At 42.0% G+C, this 18,827-nt stretch overlaps 1 protein-coding gene across 1 annotated transcript in view; it reads left to right on the forward strand.

Annotated features, from left to right (window-relative positions):
• Positions 1-18,827, forward strand: part of FOXP1 (forkhead box P1) — a 580,801-nt gene that overhangs the window by 204,498 nt on the left and 357,476 nt on the right. Inside the window, exon 4 of the mRNA XM_034998709.1 lies at positions 2,081-2,176. The gene's annotated coding sequence lies outside the window, so the exon portion shown is untranslated. The remainder of the gene's footprint in view (positions 1-2,080; positions 2,177-18,827) is intronic.

Here is an 18,827-nt window from a genome sequence, read left to right on the forward strand (position 1 = left end):
TCCTGTTACCTGTCACTTTGTCCTTGACGATATTTGAGGCAGAAAACAAGTTGAGTAGACAAGGATAGTTTTCTAATCAGCTGTTCCTTATTTTTCCCCAGTGCCTTCTTTGTTATATTAGAGTTCAAATTTACTATTCATGAAACACACTTTATCAGTGACCATATCAGACAAATGGAAGCTAAGCGCTGGTTAGTATGTTGAAAATAAACACGAGGGTTCTCATTAATGTCGCTGTCTGAATAATTAGTTGAGCATCGTGTACCGAGCAGCAGTGAAAGCAAGCTGCTTCTCACTGGAACGACAGGCTGACAGCCGCGTCTTGGAGTATGGTCATTAGTGTGCCCCATCATCAATGTCATGTTACTGTGTCAAATTAGTTAGTGTCCCCTTAGGAGAGAAGCCGGACCTACAAATCACCCTCCCGCATCCCTGGAAACGGTGTTTGCGAAACCTGCGATCAAGTGTGAGCAAATTATTAACACGGCTCATAAATTAACTAGTTTACAGGCTTATAACATTTTACAAGTAGATAATAAAGGGTAGAAAAGTTTTCCAATTGCTTTGCCCTGATGTTAGGGCTGTGATCTGCCGACTTTTCCTTGAGGAGCCCACGGCTGATAGGTTTTTTTTTTTTTTTTTAAGAGGAGCAAACACATGGAGTGTCAGAACAAATGTTTGGAAAATGTAGACTTTAAAAGGAAGCAAGTGTAAACCCATCGAAAACAATATCATTAACTTTGTTATCTCATTGCTCTGATAAGTCGATGACAATGGCTCTCTTTCTTGTGGCAGTTTCTCATTAATGAGTTCACCAATTAAGTTTGAACGATTATAGCCTTTGCCAACTGAAATTACCTTTAAAAATATTTTTGGTTCATTCTTAGCCTACTCTTAAGCTGCCTTGTGACAGAGGCATGATGCTAGTACAGCATGTTCAATTCGTGTAAGAATGAAGATTCTTAAGCCATAACATGTTTGGCAAACGGTTTACACTTCGTGTAGACAACTCATACCTAGAAAACATAATGTGCACCAATCTGGCCTGAGTTTATCTCTTATCCAGAAGAGGCACTCACTGGAAGCACCACCCCTTAACTCTCTTCTGAGCTCTGGTAGACAGACAACCCACATAGTTTCCGGAGATACGATGTGACTATTCAAATCATAAAACTTCCTACATCTCCTTTTCAGTTTCAACTTCTCTGATTAGATTCAGAAAACGTGTCGTTCGTGGATTTTTGTCTGGGTTCACTGTTGAGGGAGACCAGCACACGTGCGCACCGGAGGGCTCAGGCTTTCTACTCATTCTGGAGTTCTGTTTCCGTGTGACAGAGTCCCTCCTGCCGTCTGCAGGCCTGCATAGGTGGCGTTATCATCCCCAGGATCTGGGCAGAAAAGGCCTGGCCTGCAAAACCTCGCTACTGACTGCTGTTCACAAAATCTTTCTGAAACTGCTTGAGGATGAGTTTGACTTAACTGTCAGCAATTTCATCTTACTTGGAATTGGACGTGGTCAGTACTCGACTAATAACCCAACCCCGCCGTGGAAGCTTGCAGCCTGCGCACCTGTGTCCATCCACAAGCTGCCTGCTTCCATAAGAAGGCTGCATCCCAGCCTCCTCCTGCATTTGAAATGCAGCTGGAAAGAGAGCTGTGAACTGTGGCAAGTGAGATTTTGGGGTTTGGCTGGCAGGGGAGATCACTTGTCCTTTTTTTTTTTGAAAAGACCAGGGTGCTTCTGTGCGTGTGTGCACATACGTGTATTTCCTCTTGTCGTTTCTACTAGATGTACTGGGAGAGACCAAAAGACTACAACCCAAAGCGAAATCCTCACTGGGACTCAGGGATCATCTTGCCCTTACTTTTCATACTACGTTGTCTAACGCAGAGTGTGAGCTAAGGAAATGCTGATTCTGTAAGGGAACAGGCAAAAGAGATGCTTAACTACATGACGGCATATTGAAGGTCAAAGTTGTGTGTCCACAAGGAATCCCGGGGCTCATGTGAATGCCTCGCTCAAGTGAATGCATCGCCATCGGCCCCTCCCATTAACCTCGTCTCTTCTCTCTGCTTTCAGTGTTCCTCCGTGTGTTGCAGTCCTTTGGCATCACGCATGCCCCCAACCAGTGACCCTCAGGCTTTTTATGGCTGTGAGACACGTTAAAAGTTCAGGGTAAGTGGCAAACAACGCGAATATTGTGTCCCACTTGAAAACCGTGACCCACCTTTGCAGGTGACCCTGTAGCAGATACAGTAATTCCTCAGAATGCCTCATTATCAAGCAGGACTTCCAAAGCCAGCAGGAATAAGTGTGTCGTCCTCTAAGCTAGGGTTATGGCTTTCAAGAATAGGATCTGTAACTGAGATCGTGATCTAATGGCAGGGTCTGCAAATTTTGTCTTTAAAACAGCCAGATGATACATATTGTCAGGTTCCTGGGCCTTGGAGTCATGGTTGTGACTTTGTGGTCCACTCTGCTGATGTAGCACAAAATCAGCCAGGGATAATATGTAAACAAATGGGTGTGACTGGTCCAGTGAAACTACAAAAAACAGTCAGTGGGCCATATTTGGCCCAAAGGCCATAGTTTGCTGACCCCTAAGCTAAGCATCAAAGAGGGTAAAGAGGATAAAGAAGGTACCTCACTGGGTAGCAGTCTCTCTGATCTCGAGCAAACCATTTATCAAGAAGAAACGAGAATAAAAAAAAAAAAAAAAAATACCTGCCCTGACTACCACGCAGGGTGTAGTTTTAAGGATGAAACAGGATATAATGTATACGAGAGCACTTTGAAAATTTCGAAACTCCTTACAAATATAATAGATGGATGGCTCTTTGCACTCATTCTGGGTCGCCTAGTGGAGTCTGCCTTCTTCACCCTTTTAATCATATTGGGCTTTCATGAGCTCAATGAGTGTGGGGGAAAGCTCTTTTATTTTCTAAGTAATGTGGTTTTTCTGTATGTTACTATGCAGTTGATGGACAAGTTGTTGAAATGTCTCTTTAGTATCGAATATGGATGAAGGGATATATGGGTAGATTATGGCAGGCTGAAGATCAAATGCCAATGAATAACGATTAAATTTCCTTTAATCATCAGATTCTGAAAGTGTTTTAAGATCTTCCACCTTAAATATAGTCCTTAATAAATAATAAGCTTTGGATGTCTACAAGTATGTTTGAATTTCACAAGTGTTGCATGTCAAAACATAGAGACAGGTTCAGCAAATATGCTTCCTGGGCTAGTGGTAGTAATTAAGAAGGAAAGTCATGCTTAAACAAATAGCTTGGTGAATAGAGGAGTAATCAGAATCCCAATTCATGAAGTTTCCTCATTTTTTTTTCTCTCAGAAAAAATAGGGTAGTCTTCAGACACGTTTTCATATCATTATATCACTTAAGAATTGTTTTCTAGTAACAGAGATGCAACTGTTCATTTTAAAAAATGAGTTGCATATTCTCTCTCATGAAGGGTGTTTGGAGTAGAGCAGTTTGTGCTTTCTGCCTTTCTGCTCTGCCTGCCTGTTTAAGTGTTGTTCTGTTTTCAAGGTCACATCATGGCTGCTGGCTCTCCAGCCATTGCTTCTACATCCTGAAGAAAGAGGCAGGAGTGCAAGGAACAAAAAGAGTAGTCCTCCCAGCTGAGGCAGGCCTCTTTAAAGAATTCTCCCTGCAGTCGTAATGACTTCTATCTACTTATATCTTTTTAATAACCCCTAACATAAGAGCATCTCGGAAGTGTATCCTCGGACTTGAGAAATCTGATGTCCTGATAAATTCCACATTCTAGTAGTAAAGAAGAAAAGGTAAATGGTTCCTGAGCCACAGTTGTAATTACTTACACAAAATTACGATATGAATTTTTCTTACATGTTTTCAGTGACTGTCTTCTGTCTTCCCTTGACTTGTGTGTATAATCTCTAATTTGAATTTCTCATGTTTGAATTTTGGTTTCTTTGATTTTCAGTGGAGAGACATAGCTCAGTAAATATTTTAGGACCATGGTATTCTTCCTGAGAGTGCCATGGCAAATCTGAGGAATAAATTTCTTTCCTAAGGGAACTATCAACCACAATTGAAGCTTGAGAATTTTTTAATGAATTTTCTGTCCTTCGGATGCAAGCTTTTGTCAAAGCTTGAGTACCAGCCTGAGGTCCTAGTGATGTGCAGCCTTATACCCAATTCTGTTCGTGCCAGTATGTGCAGGGGACATTGCTGATGGCTTTGCACTGGTCCCCCAGAGACTGGACAATGCTATCCACCCTGCATCTCTGTTATTTACTGGACTCCGCATCTCTGCTGAAAACTTAACCTTGGGTAAAGGGGAGCACAAGACCCCTGTCCAATTTTTCTGATTCAGATTGGCCTTACATTACTTTTGTGAAAATTTCCATCTCATAGAATGAGTAGAATGAGACTTCCCAATGCTTCATCATATCGCATCTGCCTGGACCAGCCTGTGATAGATGCTCATGACTCATGGTAGTTGCTGCATCCATAAACAGGCATAAACAGGCAGCCGTGTGCTTAAGAGTGTCTGCTTTGAGGTTAGATCAGCCGAGAATCAGATTCCACCTTTTCCGCTTACTGGCTGAGCAACATTGGGCAAGTTGCTGAACCTCTCTGGGCCACTGCCTCCTCATCTGGGAGCTGGGGCTGGAAACAGGAACTAGCTCCCCGTGAAGAGTTAGCGGGAGGCGATGCGTACAAAGAGCTTAGCACAGCTCCCAGTGGTTAACAGATGCCAGCACTGTGCTCCACAGCCCAGGTGATGCAGTAGAAATCCTGGTCTTGGAGGAGTTTTTACTGTCCTGCGTCTGGCTTGTTGGTCATTGTCTCACTCGTAGACAAGGTATATTTCACAGTCCATTGCTTCCAACCCAGGATTCTCTTCCAAGTTCAAGCAGAGCCTTGGGAGGCGGCTTTGATGCCCGTCTTCAAGGACCCTGCGGCCATGTGTTCTGCTGGACGGCCCTGCTAGCAGAACTTAGATCTCTCGGTCCCTTTTTGACCACTTCCCCTGGGAGGTGTGCAGTTCTTTTTGTAGTCCGTTTTTTCACTTACTCGGACAGTGGGCCTGCCTCGCAAGCAGAATTCACTAACTGCTTTCAAGTTGGTGTTGCTGATGATAATCTGAAACTCCGTAGGGTTTCACTCATGCAGGCTGATGCTCCACGATGTCAGTCTCGCCCTGCCTCATCCCGGGCCCTGCCTCTGTGCTGAGTCTGCACAGCAGGCCCCGGTCCCCCACCGATCTTCCTGGTAACAGCCCTCCAGGAACAGTGTCGTGTGCTCACAGAAGCTGCGGCCTGAGCACATCAGAGGTGGTGGCTGTGTCCACGGAGGGCCCCATCGGCCGTGTGTCCTGAAGATTGACAAGTGGTGGCACCGACTCGATGGTGGCTCTTTGTCAAGTGGAAATCATGTCTCGAAGATGTTGCCCGTTCAAGAGACTCTTGGAAGCTTTGGGCTTCTGCTCTGTGGTTTCATATATTTTATTGAGACACCACGGCCGTGCTCAGATGCCATAAATTCTCTGTTGCCTCTGGGCCGTGGTATTCTCTACCCGGAACGATTTCTCTGGTTCATAGGCTCACTCCCTTGTTCCTTATTGCCCAGTTCAAATATCAACTTCTTGGAGAGGTCTTCCCTGAACACCCACACTCAAGATTTCCCTCCTCCTCTCCTCCCCCCACCCCTTCTCACTGTCCTGCATCCAAGCCTCTTGTTTGTTCTGAATGTACCTGTTTGCCAGGTAATGTGCAGGGGGCAGGTCTGTGTGATTCAGTGTGACTCCTCACCACTGGCAGTGGCCAGAGGATGGTAGGCGTGCTCACAGTTAGTAGTTTTGGAAAATAGAGCCCATTTGGGGATTTCCCTGTGAATTTCTGTATTTTCATGATACCTAAGAGGACTGCATCTGGATGAGAGGGGAAGAGAAGAAATAAAACCACACACATCACCTTTATTATAGGAATAGAATACTGCCCCTGGGTTTTCTCTGGAAAGTTTCCACTCTACACTAAACAAGTCTCTGATACTCTGTGTGTCGCATCCAGAAAGGGTTATACATCATCTTGACCGTGAAGACAGAATCATTTGCCATTTGGGCTGAAAAGGTATTGTGGGTGGTACAGGTTAATTAAGGACTTTGGATTCCAAGATCAAATCCCAGCACTCTCGTTCACTGGCTCTTTGTCCTTGGACAAATTACTTTCTCTTCCTCTTTCTGGGTTCTTACTTACCTGAGCCATGGGTAATAGCATCATCTTGCTCATAGTATTATTGCAAGGATTAAATGAGATGATACCTATACAGTGCTTTGCACAGACTCTGGAACAGGGTAATGATGCTCTTGGTTTAGAAAGAACGGCAAAGGGTTTTGGGAGGTATGCTGGCAAACTCATTGCACTTTCTTGTAGTATTTTTTAAAAAAGATTGGTAAAGATGGTGAAGAGCCTTGATTCCCTATTTGCTCATGTTTCGTCCACTGAATTAACTTTAAAAAGTACAAAATGAGCACAAGTAGGATGATCTGTTTTGTATTGGTTGTTGACATGTTGACTCTTGGATGTTTATGACCAGTTTCAGATAACACAAATTATAAACCTAAAATGCTGGGAAGATTGTGTTTGGTGCCTGACCTGCATCCACAAAACCTTAGAAATTCAGAGTTCAGGGGCATGGTGGCTCAGTCAGTTAAGCTTCTGACTCTTGATTTTGGCTCAGGTCATGATCTCAGGGTCATGAGATGGAGCCCCATATGGGGCTCTGCTCTGGGCATGGAGCCTTGCTTAAGATTCTCTCTCCTTCTCCCTCTCCCCACTTCCCCCTCCCTTCTCTTAAAAAAAAAAAAAGGAATTTGGAGTTCAGGGTGCTACACTGTCCTAAAGACACATGGTTGAGGATATGTTATGTCTGTAAGTTAATCAGAGCTGGTTTGATCTCCTGCCTTATGATAGACTGTGTGTTAAATTTCCTGTAAATCCTAATTTTTAAAAAAAGTATACACTTGGTGCATCTGTCCTGAAAATTCACATGCTTCTTTTTTGAAAGAAAAGTCAAGTCTACGTAGATTGAAAGGAGTTGGATGTTAATACCTTTCATTGTTAGCTTTGATTTCTTCCACCCGCTTAAGGAAGCTTGTCTATTGTTGCTTTGTTGTTTCAGTGCATGTGTGTTGACGTGTGGTGTTCTTTGTGCATTTGTTGCATGAAAGCTGAAGCAAGTCTCTGTATCCCATAACATTTTGGAGGCAAGAGATAAAATATATCCCATCACATACTCTTTATTTACATGATTTATGGAATGCCTAGGGTTATCGAAGAAATTAAAAGAGCCATTAATTTTATTAACTTCTTATGTAGACCCTCTCAACTTCTAAAACATAAAAGAACATGCTTAAAATACAACTTAAGGCATCCAGTTTAGTTCCTGATATTCTTTTTTAGTAAAGAAAAAGCTAAAATTCAGTTTCAGTCTTGGCTAAGGATTCAGGAAAAACTTTGATCAGGCACATGACAGCCTTCAGAGTGGTTTTCTTACATCTCCCCAAACATGGAACACCCCTGTCTCCAAATTCCATTTCAGAAACCAAAACAATAATCGCGAAAGGGGAAAACGATCCACGTAAGGCGAGGCTTGACAACTTGCCGTTGACATCGGAGGTTTGGCGTGTGGCTCCGCTCTTGTGCTGCTCTCTTCTTAATACCCGGATGCCTGACTATCAGCGGGAGAGATTAGGCGCCTTCTGAGGGCGTTTTCTCTGCCGTTTTGAACTGCTGCTGCCCGTCTGGGTGCGGTTTCGTGCGGCAGTGTCTCCGTGCCAGGGGGTCTGCTTTCAATGTGTCGGGAGTTGACTGTCTCCCTGCCAACTCTTACAGACCATCCATAAACCTTTCTCGCGGGACGTTCTTATCCAGAGAGGCCGTGCCTCGCGTTTGTCCAGATCTGTCCCAAATCATTCATTAACGGTGACACAAATCCATTCTTCCAGTCCTGCTTCTTAAAGGTGGCAATTTCCTGAAATTCTTCTCCTAGAATAAACCATGCTGAGGACTTCTCCGCTGTATAGAGATACATACGCCTGGAAGAACTTGCACGTGGTGTTTTCACCTATCTCTGCTTGCAGAGTTTCCTCTCGCTCTCTGAAAAAGGAATGAGAGGTAAAGGGAGAATTTTCAAAACTCAGGAAGAACCTCATCTTGAGAAAGTCCAATGAACAGCAGTTGTTTGAGAGCATAACGCTAGTTTGTGAGAAGTTGACTCCATACCAGCTACTTTTGCTGAGACTTTATTCTGTGCCACCCGTGATTCCAAGCATGTATGTATTAATTCACAAAAACCCTATGAGAGGGTTTCAGTTCTAAAAATCTGTTCTACAGATGAGAAGACGGACACACGGTGAGGTTAAGTGACTCGTGACTCAGACATCTTTGCTTATGAGAAGGAGAGCTAGGACTTGAACCCAGGCACTGTCCGTCTGGTGCCACGGCTCTTCACCGCCGTGCTATATGGTCCTCCTCGTGGAGACCTTTCCCTGGGGTGTTGGTGTGCAGGCGTTGTTTTATTTCAGCGTGCATTTTCCACTCTGGGATTGCTCAGACGAGGCATGTTGAGCCTTTATACGTCAGTGCCACCTCACAGGCCCTGTTTGTTCTTTCTAGACTTTTCCAAATGCTTTAATTCTTTTTTGCTGGTACAAGAGCTATGGGAAATAAAAGTATGTCCCAAAATGATTAGGAACAAGGACAACCACTTAATTGGCATTCTTCTAGCTCCAGTTGGATGTGCCTGTTAAGACATTTTCTCTAGGTCTTTGAGTCATTTTTCTCTGGTACATTATTCTAATTAACCTCATCTCTGTAGCCCTCGTTTTATTTCTTATTAGCCTCTGACCACCCAACAATTGATTTGTTCCACTCAATCACCTGTGTGAAAAAGTGTGGCAAGTGAGAGGGTCTCCTTCCCAAAGCAGCAGGCCTGGTACCTGGGGTGTTTTGCCAGCAAGCAGTTCAGAATGTGCCTTTCGTTCTTGGGATACATTCACCTGGAAGGCTTTTTATTTACAAGGGTGAAGCTCTGGGATCCTTAGAGGGAACACTGGCTAAAAAGTTAGAAGGTTTTTAGTTACTTGGTCAGTAGAATTACAGGTTTGTAGGCTGAATGCCAAGGACTTAGGCCTTCAAAAATAAAAATGTTAGAGTTTTAAAAACATATAGTAAAATAATAGGCTTGAAGAAATATGTAAAAGCCAGTTGCAAGGGACCACAAATAAAAACATTTTTACTTAAGGAGTTGGAGGTATCAGTGTCTCCTCTTTAACACAACCAGTGCATCATTTTCAACATGTCTGTGTCTTAAGATACTGAGCCCCCCATTTGTTAGGTCTCTCTGGTTACTTGTGAGGAGCATAGGGACAAAGGGGATTTAATGGGCTCATGATGCTGAAACATCAGATGGTAGAACTAGCTTCTGGAACATCTGGACTGAGGAGTTCAGATCTTGCTAGTAAGTCTCCTCTCAGGCTCTTGGCTGTGCTATGTTCTGTGTTGGATTCATTCATGTAGGCGTTTACCAACTTGTGGTATGATAACCATTCATGAGTCTGTTTTCATAGCAACTCCAGCAGAAAGAAATCTCTTCTCGTGAGTTGTAGTAGCTGTTGTAGAATTTGGATCTTCCTGGTTCTGTGATTGGTCCAGGGTGTACCATGCGCCTGTCACTGCAGCAGTCCCTGGGGCTGGAGCAGGACTGGGTAGGGGGAGGCATGAAGGTGTACTTGGCCTTAAGTGGGTTACATGCCTCTCTCAAGAGTCATGGATGGCATTCAACTTACACAAGGCAATGGAAAGCAGATGAAGAGGGTGCTGGTTTCGGAACAAGGGGGCAGAATTCTGGGAAGATAGACTGTGCATATGTGTCCTATAAGGCACAGTGCTAAAGGCGCAGTAAATACATAGGATTATAGAGTTGGAAGGAAAATTTCAATATCACCTAGCCCAGCTATGCATGAATGAATATCACATGAAATTTTCCCCGTGAAGCTGTCTGCCCAGTTAATTGGCCATCTCTAATGGCAGTCACTACCTCGAAGGTAGGCATTGCCTCAAAAATACTACCATGCCTGTGTCCCTCCAGGAGCCTGGAGTTACTCACTGCTGTGTTCCTCCTGTCTGTCCTTCTGGTCAACCATCCATCTACCATCTGTCACTGTTCTAGGTCCTAAAACAAGATCCTTGATTTCAACATACTTATATCTGCAAGGTAGACAGAAATAATACAGTGATACAGGGGCTGCAAGAATACTTCTGGATTGTGTGTATGTAATAGAGGAGGAGGGCAGCGGGAGGGAGATTGGAAATCCTCCCAGAAACAGTGAGACCTGGCTGGGTCCCCAAAAATGAATGGGAGTTTCCAAGCATCCGAGGGAAAAATGGTCACACTGGTGGATTTACCATCCCTTCTAGGATTAAACTCTATATATGGGCTTAGACTTGAGTTATCTAGGGAAGTTGGCTTATGCAGTATCGAAGCCCAGTTAAAGTACATGTCTTTTAGGACATACTGATACGTTAGTGATAGGGACAGCAAGGTGTTGTGATATGGAAGAACTTTGTACAGGTCACCCCCATAGCATCTTAGAAGTTACCCTGATTTCCTGTCTCCTCCTGAGTATATAATAAATGAATGGATGAAACTTCCGTGGGTAAAAGAAATTCTAGAATTCTTAATAACACTTCCCTAAGACTTTTGAAAGGACTGGATATTGTTTGCTTATTCTACACTCTGCTGAGCAAAAAAATATTCTGAACCTCAGTTTTCATATCTGATACCTAAATATAAAATAGTACCTTCCAAAGAATTAGGGTTCATGTAGAGAATAAACATCCTGGTCCCTATAAAACACTGAAAATGGTGCTGGCACCTCATAAGCACTCATTGGATGTTACTCATTATTAGCAGAAGACATCTAAGATTTTCACCTCATAGGTTGTCAAATGCTTTAAAAATAATTATATCACTAACTAATAACCAGTTGATTTAAAAATGTTTTTCTGTGTACCTTGTAATATATTTTTTATTTGCACGTTACTTGTATTGTAAAAATTAAGGATATTAAAGATGGTGAGATTTAGCAAAGAACTTTAACTCCACATGCTTTGAATGCTTCCCTGAATTAATAATTTTCATGTCCATCATATTTTCTCCTTGGCCCACAATTCATCCCATATTTGGATCTTGGCAAATGATGACTTGGTTAATTAGGCAGTCTGTTAACTCTGATTACTAAGTTATAACAGATCAGTGTAGAAGCATCACTGTGCAATTTGGATTAAAAGGCTCTTCATTTTATCAAAACAAATTTACATTTATGGATAAGTATGTTGAAATGCATTAGGTTAAAATGATGCACTTCGTAAGGAAAATTTAAAAGGGGTAAAGTATTATTTTCTTCTACGACTTTATTTTTTTATTATGACATTCGTCATATTATCTTTCACCAGGAATATACTTAAAAGCTTGGAATTTTCTTTTAAAGCCTCAAAATGATAGCTGATTTAATCCCTCTATGATACAGATATGATGGATGCAGTGCATTTTCATTTATGCATCGGTTAGTGTGGGGGTACGTGCTAACCTTCCAGTTCTGACCACAGTGGCCTCTGATACTGGGTTTGATTGTAGAAATGAATTCTTGACAGTCTTGGGGGGGAATTGTTGGGTTCCATTAAGGCTTGCTCTCCTTCACAGCCGAAGGCATTCACAGTTAGTAAATAGGACTGGGCTTTTGTAGTCCCTTTCCTTCCTTGTTTTGGCTTCATCATCACTGAGGGCAGTTGAGGTATCAAACTCTTGCTTGCTTTCTCCAGCTCTGCCTCCCTTCTTTCCTTTCTTAGCACATAACCCTTAGCCTCATGGAAAATGAGAAAACGAACACACTAATTTTCTGAATTCAGCAGGCTCTGAAATTTGTGTTAATTGCCCTTCAAGCTTCTAGCAGATACCAGTAGCATCCGGAAATAGCACCTCACCCTTCCGCCCTCCCTGCTCTACACGCGGATCCTTGCGTGTGCACGCACACTCATGTACACACACGCACGCCAGCACTCAGTACCTGGCACCTAGGAGGTGTTTAATAGTTAGGTGTTCAAGACTGATGGTGGGCAAAGTTGAAACACTGACAACCTCCCACCCCCTTGGCTCCTAAGCTGCTCTTAGAACTGGTCTAACAGGTGGGACCCTGTCGATTATTATAATCACTAGAAAAAAATGGAGTTGATAAATTTAATATTTATTTTTTCAGTAAGCTTCCTGAAGTCTGACCTTTATGAATTTCTGTGTTCTAGTTGCATGGGAAGGAGAGAGAGCAAAGAGAGAAAATATTTTTGAGGTTCAGTGAACTTAGTATTTTGTTGATCGATCATACTGACAATGACCAGAGGGTTGTTAGAAACAGGAAACCTTACGAGTTCTTTAGCTTTATCCATTCTGTGGTAGTGGTTTATGCAAAACTGCCTTTTCTAAATCTAGAAAACCTTGCTGATGTTGTAGGTAGAGAGCTCAGAATGGAAGTTGGTGCTTTATGAATTTGATTATGTTCTCCTAATTGGGAACATTTAATAATAACCAGGGATGACTCTCCTTTTGTGGAGGGGCTTATGGCTGGTTGTTCAGAGGTGAAGTGATGTTTTGAGCTCTAATTTGACAGATTTGAGCGACAGTCAGCCTGAATAATTCAGTTTTCCACTAGTTTCCCTACCCTCCCATTCCTTCCAAAAGAACTAACCAAATAAGGAATTTTTAAAAACTGAAACCATTTTGGAGTATATGAATTCTTATACTCACTTTCAAAAGAGATAGCTTGACAGAGGGATGTACTCTGGGACTTTTATGTGTGAAGTAAATCCATTAGAACATTAATTTGTATTTTTTTTAAAAGGGGGTTTTACCTACCTAAACGATACGTGTATGATAATCAAGTCTCACCAGTAGAGCGAGAGAACCCTCTGGGAAGCACCTACCTAAGGAATGAGTTAAGGAGTGACGTTCACGTGTATTTTCAAGCATCCTCTGAGATGGAAATTTCTTTCCCCACACCAGTGGTCCCCAAGAAGTAGAAATGGCAACGTCGAGAAACTTTCTCGATGGCTTTTTATTTTTTTATTATTATTTTTTTTAAAAGATTTTATTTATGTGACAGAGAGAGACACAGCGAGAGAGGGAACACAAGCAGGGGGAGTGGGAGAGGGAGAAGCAGGCTTCGCGCTGAGTTGGGAGCCCAGTGCGGGGCTCGATCCCAGGACCCTGGGATCATGACCTGAGCTGAAGGCAGACGCTTAACGGCTGAGCCACCCAGGCGCCCCATCTCGATGGCTTTTTAAATAAATAGGCCTGTGAGTAGAAGTGAGCAGACATATTGGGACGGTTGGATACTATTACTGTGTGGTTTTATTAATTACATTTATTCCTTTAAAATGACCTTGGACGAAAACAACCACCGTTTCTGTGGTCATGGTTAGCAGATGTTTACTGTAATTCTTTGCTCAGTGAAAAAAATGCTTCTTCCACCCAACAAAAACAGCCACGTTTGCTTGGCTAAATCAAAACTTTGGCGCTTGGGTCTTACTTTATATATCATGGCTCCAGTCACACAGCCTTTCCAAGTGTGAGGCTTAGCTCACTCACTCCGACATCTGCGGGAGAGCTTTGCTCACAGTGATCTATTATGTGAGCGCTTAATTCTTATACTGTTTTTGGCGTTCACCCTTCCTCATTGAAACCCATATTCTCTATGCAAGCCCCTCTTTGTTTTCCTTCTATAAGCACGTCAGCCCCTTCGTCTTAAAAGCTGTCACCTCTGCTCCATGGCCATTTTAGTGAGGATTTTGCTCGTAGAAATAAAGTCAAGGTTCGCTTCTTGATAGGAGAGTCTGGTTTTGGCTGGGCTACCTCTGAAAGAGAAGGCATGTCCTGTCTTTCCATTTTGTGTTTTGAAAAGTGCCTTTTCGGATGGCATATTAGGCCCACTTAAACACCTCACTGTCTGTCTGTCTGTCTCTCTATTGCCAGTTCCTGTTTTTTACAAGCACTAAGTGATCATGAACGTTTAGGTAGTCGCTGCCTGCACTTGCCATTCATGGTTTAATCGGTGTCTCAGGAGCAGCTCCCTCATCTGGACTGAGTTTCCACGCTGAAGAATACCGCTTGCTCTTTAGCCGGGCTGAAAGGAAACGCAACAGCAAAGCTTTGCTTTTCTTGGGAAGCTCCTCCCTCTGGAATGGAGAACTCTGGGTGGCTCTTCTTATTTTGTTTCCATTGCCAAAATAAGCAGGGATCTTGCATAACACCAGGGTAGGAAAAAAAAAGTAATTTTAAGGAAAACATATGTTCATGTTGAAAAAGAGGGAGCTAGAATCAGACAGGGGACAGTGACCCATAGAGTTAAAGACATCTTTTTAATTCAGGTGGGACAGCAGGTTTTGGTCATTGTGGTATAGCTTATGAAATAAGTTGCCTCCCCCATGTCCCCAAGTCTTGGATCCACTTAAAAATAAATCTTGGGAGTGGAAAACCAAGTTCAGTAGGCTAGTTAATTGATACATGTGGTAGTTGGAATGGATCCAGTCCCGTATTTGTTAAATTATTTTCCTATGATCTTAGTTAACACTAAGTGATTTCCTTGGAGATCGCTTGGTTTGAGATGTCTGCCCTGATCTGAAATCAGAGCTCCAGCTATCAGAATGTGACATTGTCATTTGGTCTGACTTTAGGAGAATGGAAGAGAAGTTTGCATATTAAAATGAACTGAAGAGCAATATATGTTAAGAAAAAAAAAAAAGAAGAAGGTAGCGGGAGGGGAAGAATGAAGCGGGGGAAATCGGAGGGGTAGACGAACCATGAGAGACGAGGGACTCTGAAAAACAAACAGGGTTCTAGAGGGGAGGGGGGTGGGAGGATGGGTTAGCCTGGTGGTGGGTATTGAGGAGGGCACGTTCTGCATGGAGCACTGGGTGTTATGCACAAACAATGAATCATGGAACACTTCATCTAAAACTAACGATGTAATGTATGGGGATTAACATAAGAATAAAAAAAAATGAACCGAAGAAAAAGGAATAAAATAAAATAAACCAAAGATGTCTACTCTAGCTGTTTGGTTGATTCGTAGACAATATTATTTGTCCTTTCCTTGGATGGATTCTAAATAATGTCTGTTGATGGAAACAGAGCAGACACTTCAGTGTTGCACACTGTTTGTGGGTGGCACATTTTGAAAATGTAGCTAATTTCCTAAAAAGAGAAGAGAATAGAAAAAAAACACACACAAAAAAATGCTTGACGTTTCTGATTCATCTATTCTCAAGGTTTAGAAATGTCAGAGCTGGGGGAAAATTCAGCGAAGTTCTTCTTCCCCATTGTAAATTGAACACTTGTGTCCTGAAAACGTTGCTGTGAAAGAGAGAGGGCCCAGAGCTTCCTGGGTTCTGGCATATGTCTGCAGTGCCAAAGCCAGAGGCACCTTGGATGGACTCAGATAGTTGACGCCCCTGGGTTGGAGAGCCCTGATTGTGCCTGGAACTATTTGCATGTGCACCTCTTTCTCGGCTGCACAAAAAGCACATCTAAACAGAGGTCTGGCTGGTTCAGACCTATTAGAGAGCGTGCCTCTTAAAGAGCGTTGCTTCCCTTGAGCGCTGATACAGGTAGGTTTGGAAAGTGTAGCAGGGTGGATCCAGGCTTGTGTTCCATCTGTGTGATTAAAAATAATCTAATTAATATTTAAAAACTTGTATTAGAAAAAGCATTACATATATCCTATATATTTTTAAAACATACATATATATATTTATTTATTTATTTAAAAGCCTACCCAACCCTTCCAAAGAAAAGGGAAAGCAAAGCCATTTCAAGTATCAGATTATCCTTGGATGTCGGTTTAAGGTTCAGTTATTTTAGTGCACTCCTTTTTCCTCCAAAGACCTCAAAAGGCATTGTCGGTAATAACTGAGTCATTTTGCTGTTGCATAAATGAAGTTAAAAAAAAAAAAGGGAAGAAAGAAAATCAGGGTATGTCCACACGAAAATGGAATTTTGAGTTGGATTTTCTTTCGATCCTTATGGTAGGCTACATTTTTATTTTTTTTAGTATTTTTGTCCTTTGAGATCAATCAAACTATAAATGGTGGCAGATGCCATCTCATTATTAGTGGGTAGTAGGAAAGGCCCCAAGGAAAGTGTGAGAGGACCTAGAAATCCCAAAAGCCTCATTTGATAATTATAATGTGACCATTTACTGGGTTCTTCCTGTGTATCAGCTACTATTATAAGCAGTATGCTAGCACTATTTTATGGAATCCTTATAAATACTGTGAAGTGTAGACACTCTTATCACCATGTTTTGGACGAGTGAACTGAGGATCAGAGAGGTTAGCTGTGTTAAATTGCCTGGGGTTATGGGAAAAGCAGACAAAACTGAATAAGGTCTATAGTTGGGTTAATGGTAATGTACCCACGCCAGTTTTCTGGTCCTATACTATTTTTGCAACTTTCTATAAGTCTACAGTTCTTTCAAAATTTAACTTTAAAATGGCAGATTTTACACTTGAATCGAGGTCCGTTTACTTTTGAAATCCAGATTATTCACTGCTTTGCTTTTTTAGGTAGCTTGACCAGCAAGAAGATGATCTCTGCTCCATTATCTTTCTAGGGGCAGTCTCTGTTTACCCAGGTGGTAACATGTGGCCTCCCATAGCTTGATGTAGTTTTAGGAACCAAAATTCATCCTTGCTTCTCCTGTTTTCTCATCCTTATCCCACTCCTTCCACACTGTCCTCCCTCCCCCCTCACCTGTTCAGTTCTTGGTAGAGAGATTGGTGATCATTTATCTTGAACGGTGATGGTCTGACAGTTGGGAGCGGTTTTGTAATGGAGTTTTGTCATTCCTGGTGTGTACATGGAGATGTGTGTGATATGTATTAAGGAAAATGGTAACAGTAGGCTAAGCATTTACTCGGTGGCAGCATTTTAAATATGATAAGCCATGAAAAGTTTACATTCACAAAGCTAGTTCTTTGTGTATCAGAAAAACTACCAGATACAAATTCAGAAATCCAAGTTTTAAAGCTGTGTCTTCTGCTAACTTGTTGTCTGTTTCCTCATTTAGGAAATTATTAAGAAGAGAATCTACCCAAAGCTTCTGTGGATACATAACATGGTATTCTCTATAACACAACTTCAAACTTCTGTCTTTACTGAGTAAAGAGGATTGTTGCAGAAGTTGCTCAGTATTATGGCTGGAAAAATCAAGCTCTAGGATATATTGATGGAATTGTGAACTGATGGCTTAACTCAAACTAAGACTTTGTTTATTTGAACTCTTTCTTCTTTTTTAGTATGGATGTTTACAGTTACACCTTTCCCTGTGAACACTGCTTTACCTGTGTCTTGTAAGTTTTGACATGTTATTTCTTTATTTTCATTCATCTCAAAGTATTTCCTAATTTCTTTTTGGCCCTCTGATTATTTAGGAGTGTGTTTGATTTCCACATATTTGTGAATTTTCCAAACTTCTTTCTGTTATTCGTTCCTAATTCCATTTCTTTGTAATTGGAGAACACCCTTTGTGTTGTTTCCATCTTTTAAACTTATTGAGGTCTGTTTTATGGCTTAGCTTATGGTCACTCCTGGAGAATGTTCCATGTGAACTTGAGAAGAGTCTATATTCTGTTTCTGGGTGGAATTTTCTATAGATGTCTGCTAGGTTTATTGGATTCTTCGTGTCATTCATGCCTTCTGTTTCCTAACTGTTCTTCTGACTAGTTCTATCCATTATTGGTATGAGGTATCGAATTCTCCAGCTATTTTGTTGAATTGTCTGTTCCTCCTTCTTTCCTGTTAGTTTTTGCTTCACGTATTATGGGGCTCTGTTTTTAGGTAAAGACTTCCTTGACAAGACCAAAAAAGTGCACTCTTGTTGTGTCACCTCCATTCAGGACTTCACTGAGTTTTAGAGTTTAAAAGGAATACCACACTGACGAAAAAGCTTAGCTTTATTTATTTATTTATTTATTTTTAAAAGATTTTGTTTATTTATTTGACAGAGAAAGACACAGCGAGAGAGGGAACACAAATGGGGAGTGGGAGAGGGAGAAGCAGACTCCCTGCCGAACAGGGAGCCCGATGCGGGACTCGATCCTGGGACTCCAGAATCATGACCTGAGCCGAAGGCAGTCACTTAACCAACTGAGCCACCCAGGCGCCCCAAAGCTTAGCTTTATAATAGAGCTGCTCTCTGACATTGATGGAGGTGTTTAGGCCACATTTACACATGTAAAGAGAAATGGAGGATTGATGGCTTATTTATCCCATGTATTTTATTATTGTAAATGACCAGTAGGGTCCAGTTAAGGCCAAACCAACATTATCTTCCGTAGCAGGTGACTGGGGGCTTTGACTGACCCAGATGCAATTCAGGGTTTCCTCTCTACTCTTCACTGACTCTGTGTAGACATGGACTAACTGAATGCAAACGTGTTCCATGGGGAAAATAGCTTTTTGGGGGTTTTTTTGTTTTCTTTTTTTAGCAAATAAGAATAAAATGTAATTTTCTCGTTTCTAAATCTATGACTCTACAGCCCTTTCTGTGTGTAGGCCGCGTGGCAAACTCCAGGTGCATCTGTCATACAGAAATTGCTTTTCCCCCCAAATACAGAAATGTGAAATAAACCAATTTGGGCTCCAGTAGTGTATGCTAGATTTACTTAGTATCTATCGAACATCTCCCCACACTCATGTATTAGGACTAATCATAGAGTTAGAAC

Source organism: Mirounga leonina, unplaced genomic scaffold, assembly GCF_011800145.1.
Source record: "Mirounga leonina isolate KUSES-001 unplaced genomic scaffold, KU_Mleo_1.0 Mir_94, whole genome shotgun sequence".
NCBI classification, from domain to species: domain Eukaryota; kingdom Metazoa; phylum Chordata; class Mammalia; order Carnivora; family Phocidae; genus Mirounga; species Mirounga leonina.